At 28.9% G+C, this 17,969-nt stretch overlaps 1 protein-coding gene across 1 annotated transcript in view; it reads left to right on the forward strand.

Moving 5' to 3' along the window:
* LOC129002278 (collagen alpha-3(IX) chain-like) overlaps nt 1-17,969 on the forward strand; it is a 106,119-nt gene that overhangs the window by 29,778 nt on the left and 58,372 nt on the right. The gene's annotated exons all lie outside the window — the stretch shown is intronic.

The raw sequence follows: 17,969 nt of genomic DNA on the forward strand, positions 1-17,969 counted from the left end.
ACATATTAAAATAACAAAATGAAAAAAAAAATTACTTGGTTGTACTAAAGGAATTCTTCGTAACTTAACTGTAAGCTGTATTTATATTACAGAAGTAAACATTATCTACTGGAACATTCTACCATTACAGTTTATTGACATATCTGTTAAGCGGTGAGGTGAATGTAACCAGTTTAATGTTGTACGTGAAAATTCTACGATATAGCCACATGTTCCTCTGCTTTTTCATGAGTGAATGAATCAATGTAGTTTTCAAAAAAAAAGATCAATCGGCATTTAAAACTGAATAACTGTAATTTAAAGCTTTATTTAACTTAATTGTGTAGCTGATATTTATACATACTGTAGCTCATATCAACATGAACATTTAGTTGTAATAGGAGATGTTTATAAATCAAATACAATTAGACTAAGTATTTTCCTAAATAATAAATAGGTTTTCAGTACTCTCAACAACTGTATCGCATGGTTAATGATTAAGAGTAACCGTCAAGAATTTTAATCGTAGGGTTTCAACGCTTTTGGTTTGATATATAAGGATATATAATCAGATAAAATATCAACCATTTTACTCCGTACACGTGAAATATTTATTTCTGTGTATATTATTAGGAAACCTACAGATATAAATACAGTAATATAAATACTGGCATAATTGCCCTTACAGAACTAGGAATATATATGTTTCCATCCATTCGTCCTAAAAGATCCCAATAAGTCTTTAAAAATCATAATGAAAAGTAATAATGTTACAGAATAAAAAAACTCATTAGTAAATTATTATTTGAACTTGTAATATATTTTGTAGGGTATGACGATGTAAAGTATGTTACTTATGTTGATTATCATATGCTTAGTATGTTTATGTTAACAAAATTATAGAAACTATTAATAATAAAAGTGTTTGCAAGTAAAAAAAAGTAATCATAATAACCTACTACGTTAACATTGGTATGAAACGCTTTTGGTCATACATAAAATAATGTATTTAAATATTAAATAATAATGTGTGTAATATAAATCTATATAATAATGTAAAATCAAGCATTTTTTTCAAAATAGCAGAAACACAATTTCAAGTTTCGAAATGTTAACGCTTTTAAATCACGACCTGGGATTCATTGTCATTAAGGAATGTTTTGTTTATAACATAATTTACAGGGAACGTTGGCCTAAACACCAAATGCAAAGTGTTTACGTTAGGGATCAAGCTCAATCCCTTCGGTGTTTCAGCCTACTGAACAAGCTTGTGTTTATTTACTAAAATAATATACTAAGATATTTATTTAAATTAGTTAAATTATCGACATACATTTACGGTAAAAGGTTTTTGTATAACCTAAATAACAAATACACTTTTTGCATTTTTCACTTTGACAAATGAGTATTGATTAAGAGAATTAGTTTTAAACCTCAACTTACTATTGATTATAATCCATACACGGTATGCCAAACTAAACAGCCAAACTCCAAAAAAAAAGGTTGTATGAGTTTAAATAAAGAGGAAATCAAGTATTTAAATTTTAAGACTCATTATATCAATTTCCGAGTTTAAATGTTTACTTGAGGAACACATTTTGGTTATGAATTGAAATATTTTTACATTAGGGAGTAAAAATATGTTAAATTGTGTTTTAGATAATAAAGCTTGTAGCGTATATAGAGTAGGTTAAATATTCAATAGTTACATAGTGCAACGGTTGTTATTTGTTAACGTAAATGAACAATTTTCATTCTATGAATGGCCAATGTACTCATATTATAAAAAGTGTTATACAACTTTAAGAATATAAGGAAAATAGTTCGTTTGATTAAAGTTGACATTGTCTTTCTCTTACAAAGAAAGAGGCCTGTAGGATAAAAATTCAGTCATTTACTACATTAATACTTTTTGAAAACAATTGCTTGTTTACGTGATATTATGGGGCTGTTTTTAAACCAAGAACTAAGCAATGGAATAATAAAAATAATCGAACTAATAAAAGTTTTCTTTTTATATGTGATTTTTTCCAAGTAAAAACTTGTTTTATGTTTTGTACCAAAATATAGAAAAATATAATGCCTATATTAGGATGCCTATATTAGGATGTTATATTAGAATGTTATAAATTTCCTTATTATTTACTTGGATATTTTTTCACATGACGTTTTTTTGGGCTTAGCCTAAATATGCCTTAAAAACAAACAAAATCGATTTAAATTAGTTTATTTAAATTAATACAAGATCAATAAGATTAACCTCAACGATTATTTGAAAAATGGTTGGCACTATTTAAATCTTAGTTGCTATACTATTTTATTCCTCTGAGCGTTAAGAACATATATTGGCTATCAAAAAATATAACAATAGGGATGTAATTTGTGTAACTATATCAAGTAACCATTCCAACACCTCCAAGATAACTAATTCTTAAACGTTTTTCTACGTACCAGTTATAAAGAAATGTAAGAGGTACCCTAAATTCGTATATTCCTTTCACCATTTCCACATACATTATCAGAAACAAAAAATATCTTAAGACATTTCTATTTTACCAATTGATGCTATTTATGACATGATGGTCCTTAATGTTAAGGATTTTCTCCAAAATAAAGTCAACGTAATACAAAAAAGTATTTGCACAACCGAATAATGTTGAATAGTACCAAACGAGGCGATGGTTCAAAGGTTTAAGCCCGTCAAAGGACCCAAGTTTGGTTTCAGTTCGGGTTTAAGGCTCTTTGGTCCCACAAGGCATTTACAAACCCACGTGGCTTGCTTGGTTAAAAGTACCAATCAAAGCACTTTGTCCTTTAAAAAAACAAACTCACTCGCATACAATTTAACATAAGGAAGATTACTTGACTTTTTTGCAAAAGGTTATAAATATTTCCTGAAAATAAACTTCTAATTGTATCCGTATTCCGAACTTTAATAACTATTTAATAACCGTAAAATAAGTGAAAAGTATAATTTGTTTATTCTAATCTAACTTACTAAAAACTTTCAAGATGTTTTGTGACAGTGAAAAATGTATTTACCAATTTGATCCAAGTATAATTGTAAAGAAGCGATACTACAGTTTTCTTATCCTCTATTAAAATAACATAATAATACTTTTTTAATAATACATAACTTTTTAATAATACATAATAATCTCAAGTGGACAGTTTTTTTGGTCACCGTAATCTTTGAACGTATAGTGATATTTTATTGGACAACAAAGTGTATATGTTTATAGAGATTGAGCTCTACAATTAATTATAAATTTCAGAAGCTTGCAGTTTTTGTAGGGGTGGTAACATTCTTCTTTTTCATACATTGAAATGTTCAGGCACTTGCCGACTTGAAATTTTTAGATCACTTGTGTAATAGAACTTTCGGTATGAATAATTTTTGACATTTGTAAACGTAAAGTTAACTTATAATATGCGGTAAAATACAATGAAATGTTTATTCCTCACTTATGACTAAAGCTCTGACGATTTTAAATACATGGTTTAAAAATGTTTTACATATACGAGTAGCTAAAACACCAACTAAACAATTAGCTAAATTAGACTTAAAATCTCCAAATTATGTTGTAACTGTGAATTGTGTCTTTGTTTTTGTAAATTATCATAAAAAAATTTTTGCACTCCCACCATTTTACAAAGTCATATAATTTTACTATTCTGCTATGTTAAAGTATAACTACTACACTCACAGAATCAAATGTTGTAAACACTATGTAAAAATTCAACATTCGCGAAATTTTTAAATTTATTTTGTAGTATATACCAATGTTTACAAGATCCCGTATGATACGTCATCAGTATTCAACCCACGAGGGAAGGGTTGGTTGTTTGAGTCTACCTTATTGCCCTCCAGCTGAGAGTGGCAGGGCGGAGTGTATATTGTCTTGAAGGCAGCCTTGTGTTTTGTTTATATTTTACCATTTAACCGTAACGTTCCACATAGTTTAAGACACTTTCAGTTTTCAACAATGGAAGGATGAAAAAAATCACATTCTATAATTATACATTACATTCCATACTATTCTCTTAAATAATATTGTATCGTGTCAAACTTTATGAGAAATAATTATTATTGTTTGCATATAAGAAAATTTAAAAACTAAAAATTATTTAACTGTCATTAGTAAACAAATTCTTCGATTTTTACAACCAATTATACAACCAAGGGGGTTAATGTATAATATATTTTTACCTTTAGAAATTTTTTTTAATACAAAAGTGGTGACGGTAGTGTTTTTTACGGGTAAATAAAAAAAGAGAAGTACAATAAATTACATTGAAATAATAAACCGAAAATATTGATCACACAAAACACACTCATGTACCTTTACATTAAAATCTCTTTAATGTATCTCTCAAAATATCAAAGTTGTTGTCAAGATTGTACATGTTATTGCTTGGTACTTAGCTCCAGTGTACTTAGTGCATAGTTAGTCTTAAACATCCTCAAGGGATTGCATGCTGTGAGCTGCAGGTAAAGTGGATTCTCCTTAAGCGTTGTAGTTGTGCCTCCTACATTCATGTATATACACATAGCCTACTTGTAAATAGATTCAGTACTTTACTGAAATTTTACTCCTTAAATTTAGGATTTATAATAGATTTGCAATACGTCATCTGGGTAATTTTATCAATATTTGAAAAGTTTATAGTATTTTTCATTCTTAGATTTTAATTGTTATATCATTCATTTATTTATTCTGTCCCAAAGACATGTTTTATACATTGTCAATTGTGTACCTGATTGTTCAACTCTTTATATTATAAAACATTTTAAAGACTTATATTCATAATATCAGTCAAATTAACAATCTATTACCAACATTTCTCGAATACTACAGAAACAGCTTGAATGATGACTGCATTACTCTAAGTCTAGTAGTGAAGTAATTTCCGGTAAATATTTTCAAAAACCTGAATGCATTTATATAATAATTTTCAATCTCAGTATACCTGATTTAATAAAGTAACCGTTGTTTTTTAGTTTGGTTGGCATCTTTTAGCCTTGCATTTGGACCACTACACTAATCAAATGCCTATAAACGAAACAAAGGAAGCAATGAAAGTTATGAATTATTGCTACAGTATAATAATGAACGGTTGAATTTAAGATCAGCAACCCTTATATTAAGATCACTATAGCCTCTCCACTACCCGATAGATTTAACAAATAAACTCAACAATACAAATAAACAACACAACAATACATCAACAACACAAACAATGTAACAACAACAATACAACAACAAACAATACAAATAAGATGAGGCTAATGATATTTTTTATTTTAATATAATTGTTTATGTAATAGTAAACAATGTGGTAGGTAAATGTTCATGTTTCACAGTGTTACTACTTATATATTGTACTGAGGGTTCGCAGTCCCTATTATCTAACCAAGTCACGTGCTGAAGATGTTCTTGTTGTCACGTATGACAAAGATCTTAACAAATGAGACTGTGTGCTGCTATGTACCTCAACAATATTGTTAACACCCTCACGTGTTCCATAACAGAAGTAAATATGTCCCTGTTGAAACTACAAGGATACTTTATTTACCTTGTATTTTTAGATTTTCTTTGGGCCTACTCATTTCAAAAATACTTTAGCTTAGGTTTTTGTTTAGCACAACCTTAACCTTATTTTTAATACACGAATAGAACAAACCCCCCAACCATACAAGTTTTTTTGTTATGTAAATCTAAAATGGTTGATAACTAACATAGGTCGTTCTAGTTTAAAACGTTTTCGTTTGATTTAGTCATCTATTAAAGGCATCAGGACTAGAATATTTGGTTAAGTATCAGGACTAAACTGAACTTGCGTGGAGTAAAGCAGTTTTTACCCAAACAACGAAACTATAAAGAATAAATGTAGCCTGGAAATGAATGGTCTTAAAATCAAAATTTAAAACTCGTTCGAGAATGTACTATCAGCTGATTTACGCTAACAAAAAATTAAAATTATATCTAAGTTGTTAAAGCTAGGATGGGATATCGAATTAGACTTTTTCTTAGCTAATCTAATATTTAATGGAATTTCTGAAATACCTAAGTGGTAAATATGTTGATATGTATTCAACATATCTCTCCTATAACGAATTCGAGATAAATAATGATAAAACCCTATGTGTATGAAAAAAACCAACCTAAGTATAAAACCAAGCGTTGGTTAAAAAACCATTTTTTTTAGTTTCCAAAAGAGAACGAGTTTCAAAAGAGGATAAAAGTCACGTCTTTGATGCATTTATAGAATACGTGAGAGTTCGTATCGCTTTTTACTCGTCCCTGTTTTGTCAGTTGTAGTTTTTCATTATGTGTATTTCATGTTTTACAAATATAATTTACATTATGACCATCTATCTGTTACGCATATAATTTCTGTACAGCTAAGTCTAGCAATTGAAGTATTGAACATATGACATATTCTATATATCAAGATTGTATATTATGTGATTGCAAGAAATGCAATATACATGAGGAAACATTGTTTCGTTTACATATTGTTACCGTAATTGACACTGTTTTAGAACTCTGCGTTGAATATCCATAGTGTATTTATATGAGAAATTCATGACAACGACTTAAATTACTCTGTTCAACTAGTGGTTTCACAATGGCATATGAGTATAAATTAACAATTGTGGTAATTGTATACAAATATTTATTTATACGAAATTTTGAACTTATTATAATACAAAAAACTATGCATTTGTTTGCTGGCTATGTCACTATGTAAAGCTGGTGGTTTTTTTCTATCAAGAGGTATAGATACAATTTAATCGACTTATATAAAATTTTGATTTTAACCATTCATGGAAATACATTTCAATATTTTAAATATTATTAAATGCTATTGCAAATTATCAAAAAGATTGTTTTTACAGTGATAAATAATTTTTTTGGAAATATACACATTCATTAATTTGCCTTTGAATAGCTTGCTGTAAAACTCATATGTAATATAACTTTAGCATTTCATAAATTATAATGCATCTTCCTCAACTGGTTACAATCAACAAGAATATTTTTTTTGTTTTAGTTGTTTTTACTTTTATCATAGCAAGTTGAAAAAACAAACTTAAAATAGATTTGATCTTATACATCTTGATTCGTCATGATTCCAAATGTTGTACACATACATACAACCTATTTTCAATTTTTTTCATCAAACATTTTCTTTTTTCATGCTCTTTAATTTGATATGTCACAAGGGGTACCTTGCTATTTAAAAAAAAATAAGTTGGTGGCAGGGGGGAAAGGGGTGGAATGTGAATGTAACGTTGAATTAAAAAAATGGGCCCCTACGTCAATAGATGATTCCTGCAAACTGCATATTTCTATCTATTGCGGTTTTTACATAAATAAAGATGCAAGTTAAAAAAGAAACACCCTGTATAATTTGTTTCTATTTAGCTTAGCGTTTTTTATAACTACTGCGATTTCAAGATAAAAAATAATTCTTTGGTGAATACTAAATAGTCAAACCTCAACCAGATAACTTGGGGCAATATTTACTGCATTTTTAACATGGCAGTTTTCGTGTTACCTTTAATTGACACTTTGACTTTCGTAAAATATAGAAGGGTTAATTTTTTATTTAGATTTGCATTATTATTAATGTTTGTTACGTCTGTTACTAGCAGTTAAAGCTTTGATATTATTCGAAAATTCATTCATCAAATAAAAATAAATTCAACATCTGTGATTATTAATTATCTTTTCATATTGTAGCCCTCTTAAGTTTGTAATAGTCAATTTATAAGGACACAAAACTAGTTTGAACTCGTAAAGCATTTTTTCCCAGTAATCAGCTGTTTTGAGGAAACTGAAGTTGGTTTCCCCATTTCCGCAACGGACGTTGACGTCAGACGGATACCGGAAACACTTCGAGCACTGCTGAACATTTATTCCATATCCGTGTGTAGACAATTCATATATTTGATTATTGCTTTTTTAAGATTTCTATATTAAGATTGCCCTTGTTATTTCAAGATTACTTGTACTTATTATTAGACCCTATTATCAAAATTTGCCACTAAATAATCTACTGAATCCCAGCTGCCAATTTTTTTCACAAAGTTGATAAGTAATTTTAGCAAACTTCACTTATAGTTGATATACCCCTGAATTTTGGACCCATAGGTATATTGAAGATGTTGATATCTGCATACACAAACTGTATGTTAAGACATGAATTTTTTCTGTAGTACATAGTTTAATTTCATTAAAATAATTGTAAAAAGGCTATAACAGATAATTTCTTTGATTTACAAAATACTCTGGATATTGGATTATAATATACTATCGAACTATTATTTTTGGTGGTGTGTACGTTTACTACATTAATAAACCACAATAATTTCTCGTTGGGTAATGAAATAAAGAGTTTAGTAATATATTGTGCTCGGTAACAAAATACACTTTTGAAGCTAAACTGGGAAATGGAAATGTTTTAGAAAAGACATAAGAAGATACATGAGGAAAGTAAACGAGTGATGGGATAACGAAGCCGTACATTTTTAATGCAATAAATTCCCAGCAGTCTTAATCAACTTTCTTTCCCTAAGCTATTTACCTTTTACGAAGTTTTATAATTATTTAAAAGGTATAAAATCTCTAGCAAAATTTTTGAAAAATTTTTGTTAAATTTTATGTTTAATTCATTACTCAATTGTTTGTATTTATTTATTTGACATTATTTTGCAGCGATCTAACTTTTAATTCGTTTTCCTGCCATAACATTTAACTTTATTTATGGCCTTAAAAAGTGTTTCAATTTATTTTAAACTAAAGCTTCTTCGACGGTTACTTTAGTATACATTAAAGAAACATCTGTTCAGCTATTTCATTTTTACTGGTTTACATCTTACGCCAAAATATATCATAATGTAGTTTTTATAGCAGAGACTTAATCTGACAAATTAATTCCGGTAATCGTTACATTTAAAAACTTAAATATGAAGTTTTGTACGACAAAGACATTGCAATCATAGGTTCTCTACATTATCATGTTAATCTGCAAATGTGTTTAGTGTGGGAACGGCACACATGTTGTTTATATTCAGTAATCCTACTTTCAATACAAGCATATTTAGTTTGCAAAGCTGTTTGTTTGTTTTTATTTTATATTTATTTGTTTGTTTATGGCTACCCCTTTGTTTAAAATAATATTGTTGCCACGCTTAACAGTTTTATTAACTCTATCCATCGTTATTTTAATCTATTTTTGTTTGGTAAATTTTATAAAATATATTTCAACAAACAAAGGGGTAATAGGTATGGGTAGTTGTTAATATAAAAAAATAGGTTCCCTCAATACATTAGGTAATTATAAAAAATTCCTTTAATCAATTACAAAGGGGTAAGATTATTAAACCATACGTGTTAAACCAAGTAAGTTCTCAGTAAGTTTTAAAAACACATTGTTTCACAAAATAGTGGAAACTGGCATTGTAGAACTATTGCAAAGGAAGTAGAACAAACTTATTATTTCATCAAAACAGTTTATATATAAAGCCATAACAGATTTTATGGAAGATTTTTAACTGTGATGAATACATGTTGGCTAGTGTTTTTGTATATTTAAACTTAAGAAGTAACTTTAAAACATTCGAAAAATGTATCACAGTAATTAGTTTTATATCAACACCTATTATATCTAATACCACTAATTTTAATATGTTTGTACTAATTTCAGGAATGTTTTCAAACTTATATCCAAATGACGTCATAAAATATTGTGAAGATGTTACAGTATTATTACTAATTTAAAATCTCCATATGTGTTTCTTTGGAAAATATATATATTTTTTTCTAAATCTTTCTTACAACAAATTGAAAAGATCGACTGTTGAATCCAAATTTAAAATAAATTTATATACGTAGTTTTAAAATAATGTTCTAAACGTATCAATGGGCTCAAATGTTCGCTTCATCTCTAATAATTTCCTTCGGATGTCAAAGGCAAAGCTTTGAAACTCTACCTTCCTCAAAACCTTTCTGAACACTTTTGGTCTTTAGGGATGTGACATCGTTATTCAGAAATTGTAGGAAATATAGGCCTATTTGAAGGATGCATAGATGACAGTTGAATTCATATTTGTAAGTGTTTCTGTTGACATGTGGATATTAGCTGAGGTATTTGTTGAGGAAAATTATTATCTCATCCCCTTGGGGACAGTTATTTTATAAATATGTGAACAAACTAGGCTATTCACTCATAATAAACAGTCTATATACTTGAAAGCAAACTATTGCAGTCATTTTAGGTTGAGAAAGCTTGTTATTATGGCTGGCTTCAGAAAATGTATGTTTGTTCGTACTTCTTTCATTAAATTCATCTAACTGTTCTAAGCCACTCTCTGTTTCTATTCTCTTGTTTATTTTTCTGAAATATTTATCTACATAATGTTTAAAGTTAAATTAGTCGAACGTAATTATTTATCAGCAACCGCTAACCAGTCCACCAACTAGTGTTTGGTATAGGTCTCCAGAAAGAATGACTTAAAAAGTTGTTTTAACATTGATTACCAAAGATTCTTGTCGTTTATTTGATATGGCGTTTTCTAACTACTGAGCAAATATATTATTTAATTTCAAAAACGTAAATATGCTTGTCAAACAGAAAAATATTCTGTATAAAAATAGCCCAATATTCGTAAAATTAAATAAGATATAAATTACTTTGCTATATCATTTATTACGAATCATATATTTACTATGGTTCACAATGTAAAAGTTTCAAAAGACTACATCGATAACAGTAGCATTTTAAGGCAATAATACTATTCGAAGTTATAAAACTTCATTCACAAGTTTGGGATAGCAGAAAATTATAACTTGGTGGTTATTTGTATTTTTATGGAGTATCGTAAAGTAATTTAAGAACGTTTATTTTGAGAGAACAATTTTAAACACATCACTCATCCTTTTTCGGAGGTTTTTTCCTTATCCTGTACAGATTTAAATTTTGTAAACAATAATTAATAGATAATTATGTTTTGAATATGTATTCCATATGAATTTATTACTTTCTCTAAATACACACACAATTTAATTGCAAAATGGAACAAAATTTGACTATTCGTAATCTGTCTGTTGAAATTCAGGACATAACGCAAGGCACATGTTGTTTGTTGTCACCCACGTCCTTTTATTGCCACTTTGCTGCATGCACGTATAAAGCTTAGACTGATATAAACTATATGTTTTAGCTTTTAAAACAATTACATCACAGCTGGCCAATTTACACCTTTCAAAACATATTGGTTATTTTACCCACACACCAAAACTACAGCAGCATTTGTAAAAAATATAAAACTGTTAATTTTTTGTAGAGTATTGTTTTTATATTGCAAACTACTTATTCTCATTTATATTTCACATGCGAAAGTTTGATATTATCCAATCACAACTAAATTTTTTTTTTTATATGCAAAAGTAATCCGTTATAATTTGTATTTATATAATTTTATCAACTTGTAGCAAAAGCTTTTCGATTGTGTGCTTTAACGGTTTATAAAATATAAACGACATTAATGTGTGTTTTTAGTATAAAAAATACACAACGTTCAATGAATCCATCAAAATATTGAATTAGGAATCTTAACTTCTACCAATATATTCAGTATGAGATACGATAACAGTTCATGTATTCTAGCCTAGTTAATGTTAATCATACACTTTTATAAACCTACCAAAATTGAAACCAGATAATTATCAAAACTGTAAAGTTGTATAAAAATTACAAATGGGGGTTGAATACAAATATTTCCTTAAAATTTGTTAATATATATTTCATACATAAAACGTTAAGAACTATATTTGTGATATAAGTTTATTTAAGGTTTATCAATTCAATTTTTGGATCAGATTTAAATCAAATTGTTTTTAAATATATTTAAATATTTATTTGCAAATAGTCATTTTCAAAGTCTACAATATATTTCAACGAATACTAATAATTAATTGTTATCTTTGTGGTTAGTTCACATGGTCCAAGAGTCAATGGTAAAGTCAAAGTTTAGACCACTTTAGGGCTTTAGATCCATCTTGAGTTTCGTAACAAGCAAACTTGCGGTCTTTGAGGAGTTTCCGCCTTGGTTTCTAAAATAGTTGCCTAATTTGTGAACTCATATACATACAGCCATTTCTGTATGACGAAAACGTTATTTAGCTTCAATCTTCAAATCCCAATCAGTTGGTTGATAATTGTTATGCTGATTAGATTTTGCAATAGAAAATCTACAATGTCGGCAACTAGCATATTCGTTTTTGGACAAATGATTTTTTTCTAAATATGTTTTTATCATTGCCGTTCTGAACTTGTCGCCTCTATTAAACTCGTTCCTTAAACACACTAGCGCCCAGTGTCACCACATGAATTATAAATCAAAAAGTTAAGATTTTACTATGTAATGTGAAGTATACTTGTGTTGGTGAGTCTATGGTAAAAGCCACTTATAAATGCGTTGTATAAATGTATTCCATACTAAATATTGTGTCTTCATTTGAATCATCTCCACAGTTTACATTTGTGTTTGTGTTTCGCTGTAGACCCTTTTGCATCAGAATGGTAATAAAATTAGTAATACAAATAGTAGCAGTTGATTTTAGCAATAAAATTTAAAAGTGTGGGTCGCGTAAAAAAGTTTAACATGAAAGTGGGTTGTGCGACCAAAAAGTTAGGGAACTGCTGAACTAAAGCATCTATTGAGTGTTAAGATTTTAACTATAAACCCCGCTAATACAATGAATCAAGTTTTTTTATTATGTAAGGCGTACTTTATTTTATTTTACTGTTCATACATACGACATACGATGTAAGAGCCAACTATAGTCATGAAAACGGATATCCGCTCCGGAAGTTGGTGGTACAGTATGAGACAGGTTTATTTCCGGTTACCTTATTATGTTTTAAACACAGCACACTAATCGTCAACAGTTAAATGTTTAGTTCAACGAAAAAATAAGTTTCATCTCTTATTAAACGATTCTTTATTTTGTACCCACTTAATAAAAAGATATGTTTAATGTCAGCTTTTCTTATGGTTATAACTCTTATTATTTTAATAAATTATATAATTTATTACTTACAATGCATATAAGGGACAAAACAAGTTTTCTTCGACAGCATAATTGCTGTAAAGAAAGAAAATAGAATGTAAAATACTTGGATTTACTTTCAGTTTCAGAATCCCAGGTTTTGCCGAATCGTTCGGATTCAATAATGACGTAATATACATTCCATACAGAAGCCAGAAGCTTCATGGGCTCTTGATGGAGTTCGTGATTGGAGATTTTAAATGTATCCAGTTTCTAATATATTTTACTCTGTATGAATTTACGCCTTTTTTAAACTTAAATGCTTAGGTTGTACATTTCCTCTACGGGTATCATGATACAGTATATTAAACGTTTACAATTTTCTGCTTGCTTTTAAAAATAATAATCACATTTAAATATCAGTACGCGTGTTAATAAGTTTCAAAGAATAAAAATTAATTGAATAAACATGCTTGAAATTGATCAGAATAATTTGACATAGTAAAACGTAATATATTGAGTAGCTAGAAAAACACAGTGATGCTAATTTGCCCCAAAGTTTAAGTGAAATTAGCTTTTGTTAAAAAAATTCGCGTTATTAAGGTTACTTTTCAAAGCCAGTAAATCAAAATATTTTTAATAGAGGGGTTACTAATTAAAAAAATAGTATTATTTCAATAACTTGTCTCAAATATCCGGTATAGTCGAGTCAATATAGGCACATGAGATAGAACAAATTCCAACAAATGGTTTTTCGACGGTTTTTGGTAGTAATAGGTGTAGAAAGTACCAGGAAAAAAGTCTACCAAAATCGGACAACCGGAAGTCGGGTTTTTCCAAGATGGCCGCCGTGAGGTCCTCAAATCGACAAGATGACTGCAAATTCGTCGATTCATAGTTCCAGGATTAGTCGATTTCCACGAAAATTGGCAAACACATGTAGAACTATATTTCCAACCTTAAATATGAAAACTAGGCAGACAAAGTAACCCAAAGATGAATTTTCAGGGTATTATGTGCTAAAAAATAATATTTTTTACCTCAAATATATGTTTTTCTAATATTTTGTACAAAGTTTGTTATAATTTCAAATTTATTTTTTCACCATTAGATTCAACACAAAAAAAATAACAATTTAGTATATTGAATCTTTGTTCTGCTTCAATTTGTTACAGAGATATTGAAAGTAATAACTTGGTATGTTTTCTTGCCGAGATAACTCGATGTTAATCTTATGGAGAATAAGCATAAATATTAATATTATTTTTCATGAAACCTATATAAATAAGACTTTTTGTTCTGCTTCATATTATCTGTTTTAATATTTGTTTTACTAAAAATTCCTCTTTTGGCAGTTACCATTGCAGCAAACCTACGTATTCGGTTCCTTAGTCTTAATCATAAAGAGAATAAGCAAAAATCAATTTTTTTATTAGTCCGAGAAATATAGAATATTACCTTAAAAAAATGCAAGAAAACGTTTTATGGTTTTATGTTGTAGTGGGGTATGCAGAGTAACATAGTAAAAATTGGCAAAAATCGGTCTACTGGAAAACCCCTAGAATCAAGATTTAATATGACGGATTTTCTCAACACTGGAAAAATTAAAAAAAATCCACATGCATTTTCATTGATATTGACTTCAGACCACCACCGATATTTATTGGGTGGTCATTTCTTCATTTCGATAGGGAACGTGTTTTCGGCCGTCATTTTGGATCCCCCTATTGGGTATAAATATTTTTTTTAAATGTAATGACAGTGTCATTTCAATAGGGAACGTGTTTTTGGCCGTCATCTTGGATCGGCCATATTGGATATAAATAATTTTTTTAATGTAATGGCAATGTTGTGACACATTATTTTAAACTAGATTTTCACGCCCATTCCATTGCCAAAATGGGTTTTTAAATATCTTTTTTTCGTTTTAAAGATATATTCAAACAAAAATTCTCTTGCATACATTTCTTAAGGACATTTCGTATTTTGAAAATTTTTTAAGATTATTTTTTCTTATATCTCCAGTACATATTAACGCTTGCAGTTCGTTCTAGCCTTAAACATTTAGTGATGTAAGGGCTTTCATTTGAGCTATTGATCATTAAAATCTTACGAGTTAGAGACTAGTTACCAACCCCAACAAAATATTAAATTTAACTTTTTAGAAATACATTTTTACTAAAATATTTATATCTCGGGTTCTTAATACGCCACCAAGTTCTTTCTGGTTTCATATTACTCAGTAAATGTTTGGGTTAATTTTTTTAATCACTTAATAAAATGTGACAATTTTAATATGGGTCTGTCTTATTAAAAAATTTTTTTTCGAGATTTGTCTTTAGTTTAAGACATATACCCCCAAATCGAAAAATAACTCCCAATGCTCTTTATAATCTTAAAGATTCATCAAAGTATTGACTTTTACTGTAATTATGGATTATTTATTGGGAGTTATTAGAATTGGAGATATGTACTTAACTAAAGATAAATTTCAAATGCAAATAATTTAATATTAAATTAAGGTTCATGACTCATTTTTTATTAATTAGTCAGATATTATTTAGTGACTAATAAAATAAAAAAAACCTAATTCTCTACTGAGTAATTTGCGACCAGAAAGAACTTGGTGACGTATTAAGAACCCGAGATATAAATCATTTAATAAAAACTGATTTATAAAAAGTTAAATTTAATATTTTGTTGGGATTGGTAGCTTGTCTCTAACTCGTCCAATTTTAATGACCAATAGCTCAAATGAAAGCCCTTATATCATTAATTATTTAAGAATGAACTACTAACTGAAGATAAGGAAAATAATCTTAAAACATTTTCAAAGTACAAAACGTTCAAAACAAAAAAATGTATTTAAAAACGGATTTCGGCAATGGAATATGCGTGAAAATCTAGTATATATAGTAGTAATATGTCACAACACTGTCGTTACAACAACAACAAATTATATCAAATAAGGTGGATCTAAAATAGCGGCCAAAATACGTTTCCAATCGAAATTAAGTACTGACCACCCAATAAATATCGATGTTGGTCCCAAGTCAATATTTAGAAAATTGTGCATAGAAAATGCTTATGGTATCTTTTTTTCAAAATTTGTCCAATGTTGGGAAATTCCGACTCTGCACACCCAAAACTACAACATAAAACCATAAAACGTTTTCTTGTATTGTTTTTAAGGTTATATTCTATACTTCTCGGACTAATAAGAAATTGATTTTTGCTTATTCTCTTTATGATTAAAACTGAGGAACCGAATACGTAGGTTTGCTGCAATGGTAACTGCCAAAAAAGGAATTTTTAGTAAAAAAATATTGAAACAGATAATATGAAGCAGAACAAAAAGTCTTATCTATATAGGTTTCATGAAAAATAATATTAATATTTATGCTTATTCTCCATAAGATTAACATTGAGTTATCTCGGCAAGAAAACATACTAAAGTTATTACTTTCAATATCTCTGTAACAAATTGAAGCAGAACAAAGATTCAATATACTAAATTGTTAGGTTTTTTGTGTTGAATCTAATGGTGAAAAAATAAATTTGAAATTATAACAAACTTTGTAGGCTACAAAATATTAGAAAAACATATATTTGAGGTAAAAAATATTATTTTTTAGCACATAATACCCTGAAAATTCATCTTTGGGTTACTTTGTCTGCCTAGTTTTCATATTTAAGGTTGGAAATATAGTTCTACATGTGTTTGCCAATTTTCGTGGAAATCGGCTAATCCTGGAACTATGAATCGACGAATTTGCAGTCATCTTGTCGATTTGAGGGCCTCACGGCGGCCATCTTGGAAAAACCCGACTTCCGGTTGTCTGATTTTGGTAGACTTTTTTCCTAGTACTTTCTACACCTATTACTACCAAAAACCGTCGAAAAACCATTTGTTGGAATTTGTTCTATCTTAGAGGTTTTTTTGGGCTAAATTGACTCGTCTAGTAATTATATATTGTCCGTACAGAAGGAACGGAGCGCCATACACAAAGACCTATACTCTGGATTTATTTATTTTGTGGGGTTTTGAAATCCATTCGTTGTTGTTTGTGGTTCATATAAACGACACGACACCCGCTAACCACCACAGCATGTAACTTAGGATTACCACAGCTTTACAAATGTGGTAAAATACAACCGAGCTTTGCATCTGCTAATCCTATAACTCTCCGATACTGTCCGGGGACCGAGCTTTGCGTCTGCTAATCCTATAACTCTCCACTACTTTCCGGGAACAATAAACAACTATGTAGTTTCAATCGTATTTTTTGCTCATATGTAGTAAGACAATAAAATGTAGAAAAGGCTAGTGTTTTCCTGAGTCAAATACTAAACGTTATCAGGATTGTTTTAAAACATGCTCATAAATACAATATGTGAATAAATTTATACTAATATAAAACTCAATTATTATATTTGACGAGCGTTTTCGACAAAGTTGTTTGCTGCGCGTAATACCTTACCACTGAACAGAACAATTTTACCACATTATGGATTCACTATGTTTTTTTTTCTACGATGGCAAATATATGCGATGGAATATATGCTTGTTCTATATAGAAACTTATGCAGGGGCACAAATAAAAATACCTTGATGTGTTGAAATGTAAAATGTTTAAACTCTATTGACGTTTTGGGTGTATAAGGTTAGCTCCAACTTCAAAGAAAAAGATGTACTGTGAGAAAATTTTAAATCTTTAACACTCACACATTTTTGAGTACTCAAAATATTCTCGAACTCAAATAAAATTCTCACTTTGCTATTTGAATTTGTTAAGATTTTTACGAAAATGGACTAAGCAAACATTATTAAATACTCTATATTTGTGTTTGAGCGTGGTGTGTGCACCTAATAAATATTTCATGGAAATGTATTTTTTTCTTTCTTACAATGCATATTGTCTAGTT

Source organism: Macrosteles quadrilineatus, unplaced genomic scaffold (assembly GCF_028750875.1).
Source record: "Macrosteles quadrilineatus isolate MER2022 unplaced genomic scaffold, UCM_ALF_1.0 Scaffold_9__3_contigs__length_116548681, whole genome shotgun sequence".
Classification (NCBI taxonomy): Eukaryota; Metazoa; Arthropoda; class Insecta; order Hemiptera; family Cicadellidae; genus Macrosteles; species Macrosteles quadrilineatus.